This window comes from Clarias gariepinus, unplaced genomic scaffold, assembly GCF_024256425.1.
Source record: "Clarias gariepinus isolate MV-2021 ecotype Netherlands unplaced genomic scaffold, CGAR_prim_01v2 scaffold_34, whole genome shotgun sequence".
Lineage (NCBI taxonomy): Eukaryota > Metazoa > Chordata > Actinopteri > Siluriformes > Clariidae > Clarias > Clarias gariepinus.
This window is the reverse complement of record NW_026521001.1, coordinates 158239-169565: the sequence shown is the minus strand read 5'-3', so window position 1 is coordinate 169565 and position 11327 is coordinate 158239. Positions and strand designations below refer to the sequence as shown.

Genomic DNA, 11327 nt, shown 5'->3' with positions numbered 1-11327 from the left:
TGACAGCTAGATGCATAAATAAACCTTAGCTAGTCCAGAATGCAGCAGCGAGAGTCCTCACCAGAACCAGAAGATATGAGCACATCACCCCTATCTTATCTTCACTCCATTGGCTCCCTGTGAAATTTCGCATTGATTTTTAAAATACTACCCTTGACATATAAAGCATTAAATGGTCTCGCGCCGCAGTACCTGAGCGAACTGCTAGTGTCTTACGATCCGCCACGCCTACTTCGATCAAAGGATGCAGGCTGCTTGTCAGTACCGCATATTATGAAAAATACAGCTGGGGGCAGAGCTTTTTCTTACAAAGCCCCAAAATTATGGAATAGTCTTCCAAACAGTATTCGGGACTCAGACACAGTCTCAGTGTTTAAGTCCAGGATAAAAACCTATTTATTTAGCCAAGCATTTCTATAAATAAATTTGCCATAGGTAAAGGAGCAGATCTGGGGGACTCATGGACGTAGAGTATTATGGTGAACTGGTATGTTTGGATGCTGTCTTCCTCACTCTCATTGATCACTCAGGTTTGCTGACGGTGAGGTGATTGTTTGCTTTACATGTCAGGAAGCCCTCATGTTTGTGTTTCCTTCTGGCTCTCCCTTTTAGTTATGCTGTCATAGTTAGTCCTGCCGGAGTCTCTGCTTGCACTCTACAGTAAATATACATTCACATTATTTATTGTGTGACTGTGACCATACCTAACTGCCATCTCTCCTCTTCTTCTCTTCCCCCCCTCTTTCTCTTTCCTCTCTCCTCCTGTCTCCCCTTTTCACTCTTTTTCTCTCTCTGTCAAGCTACACATGTCGTTCCTGAGCTGCCAGTGATCCAAACTCCCTCTGCCCTCCGGATCTGTCTGACCCATCCTGGTGCCCCACTTCTGGCTGAAGATCTCGTCACATGGATGCCCTGTGTGTCTCTCTGGGATGTGTCTGGTGTCTGGGGATGATTCTCTCTACCTAGAAAATACTTCTGGCCTTGACTGGTGTTGGCAACTGTTTCTCTGGGGACTTGACAGTTCGATAGTTCAGGACTGGAACTTCTTACAAGTCTACCTGGGTCTTTAATAACTACCTGGACTCCATATTAACACCAATTAACATCAGCTATTATAGCTAAACTGCCTCCCACCCTACACACTGTATAAATGCAGATCATTTACTGCTTTCTGTTTCACCCAAATGAGGATGGGTTCCCTGTTGAGTCTGGTTCCTCTCAAGGTTTCTTCCTATTACCATCTCAGGGAGTTTTTTCTTGCCACTGTCGCCCTCGGCTTGCTCACCAGGGACAAACTGACCATTTTGATTCATACAAATTCACATTTCATACAAATGTAAATAATTCTTTTGACTGTGTAAAGCTGCTTTGCAGCAATGAAAATTGCTAAAAGTGCTATACAAATAAAATTGAATTGAATTGAATTTTAAAACCCTCAAAACCTCCATCAGTTATTAAAGATAGCATCTATTTAGAAAAAATGCCCCAGTGATTTCGGAGCTTCAGAAAATCTCCCAACGCTCTGCGCATAACACCGGGCCAACTCATGTCGGAAATAATTTATAAACAGTTCCTAAACATGGGCTATTGTTTTTTTACTTATAATATTTCTTAATTTAATTTAAATGAGGTTTGGGCTCAGGACTTCGATTCGGCATCGTGATTCTCCTCTTTAATTTACTACATAGTTTTAATCAGCGCTCAGCCGCATGTATAAAGTTTTCCACAGCGCACCGGCAGAAGTAGACTAATGATTATGAACGCGTCGGGAAAACAGCAAGCAGACTGACTCTGCCCATTTAAAAAAAACGTTTGCATTTATTTTCTGACGCGCTCAAGTTCACCAAAAACAATACAAAACAGCGCACCTTATTTGCTTTCAAACATTTAGAAAATTACAACGTTTTTTCGTTATTGTGAGTTCGCTTAAATAAAAGTTTTATAAAGGCTATGTAGTCTTATATAGTTTTTTCACATTAATCTGAGTCCTCATCTGTTACATTTTTGAGGACAATAGTTTTTTTCAGCCTGTCACGGTGTGCACCCAAATCAATATCGCTCCTCGCTCACTAGTTAGGTGGCCTCCCCTTCAGATATGCGAAGCAGCAGGCCGTGGAATTATGCAAGGATGGTAATAGTTAAAATATTAACAAGGGGAATGTTTGATGTCATGTGGGCATTATAAGATTTGTACTGAAAATTTCTAACTAAAAAGTGGCAGCTGGCATGCCTAAAAATAGACGCAATTAATTTTTTTTTATAGTCTAAATAAAAATCCTCCTCTTTAGTGCCTCCTATTCCTATTCATCCTAAATTGTTGTTCTCTTAGTGTCACTGCGCTTTACAATGCCAGACAACATTCAAATGCAAATTATTCACTCTCCCCAAGTGTGAATCAGCTGTTCTCACCTATACATTCAGAGGAACTGTAATGGACCTCTCCACACTTTAAAAACCTCTTGAATCTGAGGCTCTTCTGAAGACTTTCAGTGATTAAGGCCTCTTTTTAAATTTGTGTAAATTTTATCTTATTCTAGATTCTAAAGTTGACATTGTTACCATTTTTAATCCTTGGAATGGAAGAAATTGATATTTTCCTTATGAAAGCATAAATTGCATTGTTTTTACAAACTATTAATTCCACCTATACAAATGTGAAAAATATGCAAAGGAAAAAATTAGGAAGGGGCAAATACTTTTTCATGGCACTGCACATGTAGTCAGATTGTAGTCAGGATCCGCGGTAACATAAACACGCGCTCTTTGTCGGCGGCGCACTTGCGCATCCATATGCGTAGAAAGGAGATGCATGGTATTATGGTTTCCGTCATTTTTTAAAATATAAATGAAAAAATTTACTATACATATATTTGCGTACTGACTGGGCCAGGCCACATTTGCCAGTGGCCCACTGGGAAAACTCCTGGTGCTCCAGATGGCCAGTCCACCACTGCTCCTCTTTACTTTCCTATTGTAGGTAGAATCAGCGCTTAACCACGCATAAAGTTTTGTATATTCGTTTAACTTCTATTTTATAAGGGTTTTGCCAGCGGTGCTACAGCGCAACGGGGGTCATTATTTACTATTAAAGAAAGTTATGATGATCTGTCACGGCGTGCGCTGTGATGGGTGTGCGCCCAAATCTACTATCGATACTCGCTCACTCCGTAGGCTTGGCGGAGTGGGCTTGGCGGAGTGGGCATGGCAAGTGGGCATGGCGGATTGTAAGACACTAGCAGTTTAAGAGTAGTATTTTAAAATCGATGCGAAATTTCACAGGAAGCCAATGCAATGTGGATAACATATGAAGGACCCAAGATGGCGCCGGTGAGATCGGCTGCCGTCACGACTGCTCCGACCACCTTTTCTTTGTTTTTGTTTTCTAAGTTAATTTTCAGTGTTTTAAAATCGGCAAAATCATCACCATTGATTACATTAGGTATGATAGAGACACTCTTGTTTCTATTGGTGTACAATGTACTCACAATTCGACGTTTTTAACTCTGGATCAGAGCTGGCCGAGTGAGATCCTGAGGTAGAACAAAGGATACGACGCGAAGCCCCGGTAACGAGCCGGCGTCTGGAACAGGCTGAGAGTCCGTGCACACAGCACACCTCTGCCTAGCATCCTGCTTGCCAACATCCACTCACTGGAAAACAAGCTTAGACCTTAGGGCCAGGATAAAGTTCCGGAGAGAAAGGACACTGGACCACTGCTATACAACGGTCAAGGACGGCTTCAAGGCACAATCTCGCCCTCCGTTTGGTAAATCCGACCACGCCGCCATCTTCATGCCAAAATACAAACAAAGGCTGAAACAGGACGTTCCGGTTCAGAGGGAGGTCGCGCGCTGGACGGACCAATCGGTGGCCGCGTTACAGGACGCACTTAATGACGCAGACTGGGACATGTTCAGAAACAGCTCCGATGATGACGTCAGCGTGTTTACGGAAGCGGTTGTGGGATTCATTGGGAAACTAGCGGATGATACTGGAAAGTATGGTAGTGATTTCTATTTAAGCTTATGTGAATTCACTCACTTTTAGGTACCCATCAGAATATAATGGTCATTTTCTGTAGTAAATTTGAGAAGTGCTTGCCTAAGAATCCAAGCTATACATAGGATGGAGAATCGTACGTGCAAAAACTAACCATATAACCCAGCGGGCACAACACATGTAATCCACGTGGATTTTTGGTGGATATTTGGTGAAGTGGTGGATCCACCAATTTTCACCTGATATCCACGTTGATTCCACGTGGTTTTAGGCACGTGGAAAACCTGTTCTAAATTAATGTGGAATCCACATGGAGTTTTAGTTCTACATTATTCTTCGTGCATTTCCACGTGGATATCACGTGGAAAATAATTTCGTACCACCTATTGATGGTTGCTTGATCTAATTTTGAATGCATATTTTGTATGTTTTTACATAAATGTGACAATCATTAATTAACATTAAACACACTCTAAAATAAAATGACGCATATGACGCGTCCAATGTGTTCTAAAGTTGAACACATGAGCCAAAATGTGTTCTAAAATGGCATTTTCAAAATGTGTTACTGATCGCCTAAATGCCACATCTGACTACAACGTACACTGGATTTGCAAACTAAAAAGAAGTTTAGAACACCGATGTGCTATCAGAGGCGACACATAGGCGTCGCTGCGCAGAGTGACTTTGCAGCCTAGCGAGTGGTACTGAGCATGCGCAGTGATCAGCCTTTCCTGGATACCGTTTTTTTAAGTGGAAGCGCGAAACATTTATAGCTAATAAAAAGAAATTAGAAACTTCGAAATTTGTTTAAATTTGTGGTCTGCTGAAGTTACAAAGTACCCGTGGCAATTGTGTTTCATACAGAGAACATTTGTGTGTGATGTTACAGGGTGAGCACTGAGGTAAGCAGTAATATTCTAGTATGTTCTGTGGCAGTTAGTGTAGGTTCTAACCGACGCGGTTAGCTTGATTGTGAATCTATGTATGTAGCTAACGTAGGATTCGAAGCATAACAGGCAATTGCAAACGTTAATTTGTCAAAAATCATAAAAACAGGCTAGTATTTGATGAACAGGTATAATTTGTCATAAATGCAGCACCATCACCATGTATAATATATATGCACTGAGGAGTTCTGGCAGTGAACACTAACATTCACTTGCAGAATATATGTTCCATTGAATTTCTAAGAATAGAAGTAGGAACTTTTCAGTGTAACTTATGTGGTTACTCTACCCATTTATTTCTTTGAAGATAAATAGATAAGTTTTTTTTTTTAGATTCCTTACCAATTCACTTATGTTTCAACTAAACATGAAGGGATCACGAGGGGATAAAACATCATTTGACAGCGCTGTGCAAATTAATAACTGGTAAGTAATTGAACAGTGCCTTGTGGTCGTGTCTTTTTTTTTTAATTAAAACAATGATTGTATTGATAAATTGCAGTCCATGCATCTAAATTATACTAAACATTTTTGTCCTTTGACAGACAGTGTAGTAAAGGCGCATGATGTTACAGAAGCCTTTGCCCTCAGCACCATTGTCAATCGGTTACGAAATGCACCTAAGAGAAAAGAAAGGCTGGATGCAGTGTCATTTATTAAGTGTTAAGTAAATGTTTTTGTAATTTTGTTTCTTTTGCTGTTTGAGACAGTTTTCTATCTTCTCTTAGATGTTTTGTTGGTTTAATTAGTCTTTTAGTATTCACATTTTTATGGTATTTTAGTATTATGCACTACACCCAGTTTTTATGTGCATTTTGTATTGTTTGTTTTGAAATATGAATAAATTATTGGTTATTACAACTTTTATGTAATTTGTGTCTGCTTTACACTTGATGTTGTAGACATTTTAAACTTTGCAGAATTTACGTTGAACACAACACGTATTTTCCATGGGCTTATATCCATGTCTTTTCCAAGTGGTAAAAAACACGTGGATTCCATGTGTCAAATCCACGTGGAATTGGACTTGCCTTTTACGCCTAAATTACCTGTCTTTTCCACGTGGTGAAAACTCGTCTTCTTTACGTGGCTTCCACGAGTTTGTGCCCACTGGGAAGGCCTCCTGGAATGTGCTTGCCCAGGAAGGTGAGGTATACATAGAACGGGGGAATTTAAAGAAACCCACCTGTTATAAAACATCACTGTATACAGAATCAGCTGCATTGTATGGAGTATTTAAAGGGAAGAGCACTCAAAGATCAGTGTGATCTCTGCAGGCTCCCCCGGCCGTTATTGCATGATAAATAAAGGTCGTTATCTTCTGAAACCAAAGCCTGAGTCTTCAATTAATTTCCACGACAAAAGAAAAAGACTATCAGAACGTTTCCCAACCAGAAGCCGTAGGTGGATAAAACCATCCCCGATGCTCTGAGAGCCTACAACACCGGACTTGCGTCGGGGAGTCACAACTCCAACAGGGTGATTCTAGGAGCCTGTGGCAGGGATTAAGGACAAATTACAACCAGTATGACGAACGCGGATGTGTCTCTGGCAGACGAGCTGAACACATTCTATGCTCGCTTCAAAGCTGCAGCTAAGGACGCTAGCGATGCTAATGCTATCGGCGCTAACAGGTGCAGACGGGAAGACACTGCCAGCACCGGAAACACGTTCATCATCAGCGAGCATGACGTGAGGAGAGCCTTCAAGAGAGTGAACACCAGGAAAGCAGCAGGACCAGAGATATTCAATATCTCTTTATCTCAGTCGGTGATCCCCACATGTTTCAAAGAGTCCATCATTGTTCCTGTCCCAAAGAAACCTCATCCTGCTTCTGTCATTGAATCTCGCCCTGTAGCCCTCACCTCAGTAGTGATAAAGTGCTTTGAACGCCTGGTCAGAGACTTCATCATTTCTTCACTACCAGACCCACTAGACCCACTACAGTTTGCATACCGCCAGAACCGTTCCACAGACGATGCAATCTCACATCTACTCCACACATCGCTCACTCACCTGGACACTAGGAAAGGGAATTATGTGAAAATGCTCTTCATCGACTACAGCTTTGCATTTAATACCATAATTCCCTCCACACTCACCACCAAGCTGGAGCACCTGGGACTCAGCTCATCAATGTGTCAGTGGATCTCCAATTTTCTGACTGGCAGACCACAGGCAGTAGGGATGGGCGGACATGTCTCAGCCTCACTCACTCTCAGCACTGGAGCCCCCCAGGCTCAGGTTGTATTCTGAGCCCCCGCTGTACTCTTTGTACACCCACAACTGCGTGGCCACTACCAACTCCACCGCCATCATCAAGTTTGCTGGCGACACTGTCGTGGTGGGCCTGATCACCAACAATGATGAGTCGGCCTACCTAGAGGAGATTGGAAATCTGGAGAACTGGTGCCAGTGGAACAATTTCCTCCTGAACGTCAGCAAGACAAAGGAGCTGATAGTGGACTTTAGTACAAAGCAGGAGAGGAACTACCAGACCCCCGTCATCAACGAGAGCCCAGTGGAGAGAGTGGACAGCTTCCGATACCTCGGTGTTTACATCACGCAGGACCTGTCATGGTCCTATCACATTGGTGAAAAAGGTCCTATCACATTGGTGAAAAAGGCCTGGCAGCGTCTCTACCACCTCAGACGCTTGAGAGACTTCAGACTGCCTTCTAAGGTGCTCAGGAATTTCTATTCCTGTACCATAGAGAGCATTCTGACAGAAAACATCATGACCTGGTTTGGAAACAGCACCATGCCAGACAGACGAGCTCTACAGAGGGTGGTGCGATCAGCTGAGCGCATCATCCGCACCGAGCTTCCTGGCCTGCACTCGATCTACAGCAAGTAGTGCGGGACCAAGGCCAGGAAGATCGTTAAGGACCTCAGCCATCCCAACAATGGACTGTTCTTTCTGTTGCAGTCTGGGAAGCGATTCCGCTCCCTGAAGGCCAACACAGAGAGACTGAGGAGGAGCTTCTTCCCGCAGGCAATAAGGTCTCTCAATCACACCACCACACAGGAGTAATATCTTTTTAAACATTGACTGGACAATCATGGACACATTCATGCACTACATATCTATATATCTGACCATTGCACATGACACTTTAAGTCACTTTTCATGCATATTTGCACAGCCATTGCCACTTAAAATTTTTTATATATACTTTTTTTCCTATATTTCTATAATTTGTATAGTTTATTTTACTAGTTTAATTAATTTTCTTTTGTATTTATAGCTGCCCTTCGGTATCGATAAAAAACGGGACACAGAGTGCTTCAGACGGGTGCTTATCTCTCTTTTATTTCGCGCTTGCAGAGCGCCATTGAGCTTTAGTTGCGTAGCACCGTGAAACTACACAAAGAAACAATAATCAAATAAATATCATAAATAAGGTGCACATTTACAAAGAACCATAAAAAATAATAATAATTAACAGTAAAATGAATAAGAACAGATTGAAACAACTTATTAACAAGAAGAGCTTATGACATACAAAGCGAGCCCATATAACTTCGAAATAAAGTACAAAATGCAACATGTGTCGGCTTCACATACCTCGCTCCGCTTTACCAAAGGGTACTAAGTTTAAAATTAAGTTGAAACAAACTGCATTCACCAAATAACAAAATTTTTCTCCATGTACTTAGAAGTAACATAAATCTTCACGCTTCTCCCTGATGATCTAATTACTTTTCATTACCCCACCCCTCAGAGCGTAATGCACGTGACACGTACAATTAATTTAAAGAGACACAACCATTTTGCGGTCATTTACACTCCCACCAATCGTGTTATGATAAATCAACAAACAAACTGCAAATGAATCAAAACATGATTTTGAAACTCAATATGACCACCCTTTAGTTTAATTAAATGTACTCAATGACTAGAAAGCTTTTTGAAAACAATTTGGTCTGATGTGAGGGTATCAACCAAGGTATTATTTACTCTTCTTCAAGAAGTACCACCAATTTCTGGATGGGCCTTTCGACGATTGTGGGTTTGGAGGGTTGATCACGTTTGCCGGTGAGTTTTCGTTGTCCTAATTTTACCTTAACTCGCCGAACAAATCCATCACTCTCTTTGACAGCTTCAATCACTCTACCCAACTGCCATTGACTTCTTGGCAGCATGTCCTCTTTGATGATTACAACATCATTTACTCTGACGTTCCGCCGAGGAGAATGCCACCTTTGTCGCGTTGAAATGTTAAGAAGATATTCTTTCTTCCAGCGACTCCAGAACTGCTTAACCAAGTATTGAACTCTACGCCATCGTTTCGTAGCATACATGTCTTCTTTAACAAATTTTCCTGGAGGTGGAAGTGCGACATCAGACTTCATCAGTATTAAGTGGTTTGGGGTTAGAGGCTCGAGTGAATTTGGATCATTGATGCCATCTACCGTTAGTGGACGGCTATTAATTATAGCCATTGCCTCATAGAACAGCGTTCTTAATGAAGCATCGTCAAGGCTTCCTGAACACTGAGCAAGTGTGGCATTAAGTACATTACGCACAGTTCGTATCTGACGCTTCCAGATGCCTCCGGCGTGACTTGCAGAAGGAGCATTAAAAACAAACTCACATTGTTTCTCAGAGAGAAAGACTTCCAGAGCTTTGGTGTCAACTTGTTTCAGTGATTCTTTGAGCTCATTTCGGGCTCCCACAAAGTTAGTACCATGGTCACAATGAAGCTTGCGTACTGCTCCTCTAAGGCTGATGAAGCACCTCAACGCACTAATGAAGGCATCTGTAGATAAATCTTCAATCATTTCGATATGAACTGCCCGAGATGATAGACAAGTAAATATTAGGCCATATCTTTTGTACTCCTTGCGAGCTCTCTTTACGACAAATGGCCCAAAACAGTCCATGCCACAGAATGTGAAGGGAGCAGATACTTCAGTGCGCTCAACAGGAAGTTCTGCCATTCGCTGTTCCTCTGTCGGTCGTCTAAGTTTCCGGCATTGCACACATTTATGTATCAGTTTGGTGACTGACTTGCTACCTCCAATGATCCAAAAGCCATTCATTCTAAGCTCCATTTGAGTTTGATTATGACCCTGATGACAAATCTTGGCATGGTAATGTGACAAAATTAGCCTGGTGACACAACTGTCTTTTGGGATGATCACAGGATGTTTCAGATCTTGACTGAGTGTTGACTTTTTCAATCTTCCACCTACCCGAAGAAGGCCTTTGTCCAATATGGGATCTAGGTTGTACAACGCACTAGAACTTGGAAGAGTGTTGTCGTTCTTAATCAGTTTTATCTCCTTGTGAAACGCTTCGTGCTGGATAAGCTTGATCACCACCTCGGTGGCTTTCTGGCGCTCTTCCACAGTCACATGATCACTGGGATATTTCTGTTTTGATCCTAATCATTTTATTCTTGCAATAACCTTCAGAAGAGTTGACCAAGAAGAAAATCGATTAAGACGACTGAGAAAATCTGTGGTGTCACTGGCTGTAGTCGCAAATGTTTGGATTGATTTAACTTCTGGGTCACCAACAAGCAGTTTGGCAGAGTCGTACGGTGTCGGACTTACTTCCGATTCCCACAGAAATTTGGGTCCTGATAGCCAAATCGATGAAGGGATGTCAGAGGCATGAAGCCCTCTGGAGGCATGATCTGCTGGATTTTCTGCTGTATTAACATAACACCATTGATTTGGATCAGTGACGTCCCTTATCAGCTGCACACGATTAGCAATGAATACATGAAACCTTCGTGCTTCATTGTTTATATAGCCTAGAACGACCTGTGAATCTGACCAGAAGAATTCTTGATCAATCTTCATTTCAAGCTCCGTTTTCAGCATGACACTCATCTTTGCAGATAAAACAGCTGCTGCAAGTTCCAATCTAGGTATACTTGTGATTTTTGTAGGTGCAACTCTGGCCTTTGCCATCACTAAACAGCAATGCACTTTACTCTTGTCATTTATGAAACGGAGATAAGAGCAGGCTCCATATCCAGCATTACTTGCATCAGAGAAGTGATGCAGCTCCGTTCTGATGATTTCATTGAAAGTATTTGGGTGATAACATCTTGGAATGGTGACTTCCTTAAGCTTCTGAAGACCGCTTTTCCAGTCCTTCCACCTTGAACATAACTCATCTGAAAGATTATCGTCCCATCCTATGCCTCTTCGGCACAGTTCTTGCAGGATACCCTTTCCCTGTAAAATGAATGGTGCAACGAATCCAACAGGGTCATACAGGGAGGCGATGACCGACAAGATACCACGACGAGTTGATGGCTGTTCTTTAATGTTGATGTTGAAGCTAAAAGCATCATTCTTTGTTGACCACTGTATACCAAGTACACGTCCTGTTGGTGCTGTCTCATGATGCAAGTCAAT

General features: G+C 42.0%; 1 long non-coding RNA gene across 1 annotated transcript; it reads left to right on the top strand.

The window, feature by feature from the left end:
• Window positions 1-4236: 4236 nt before the first annotated feature.
• On the top strand, window positions 4237-6003 carry LOC128517101 (uncharacterized). Its single transcript, XR_008356790.1, has 3 exons — window positions 4237-4904; window positions 5283-5375; window positions 5495-6003. It is a non-coding gene; the product is annotated as an uncharacterized LOC128517101 (long non-coding RNA).
• The last annotated feature ends 5324 nt before the right edge of the window (window positions 6004-11327 follow it).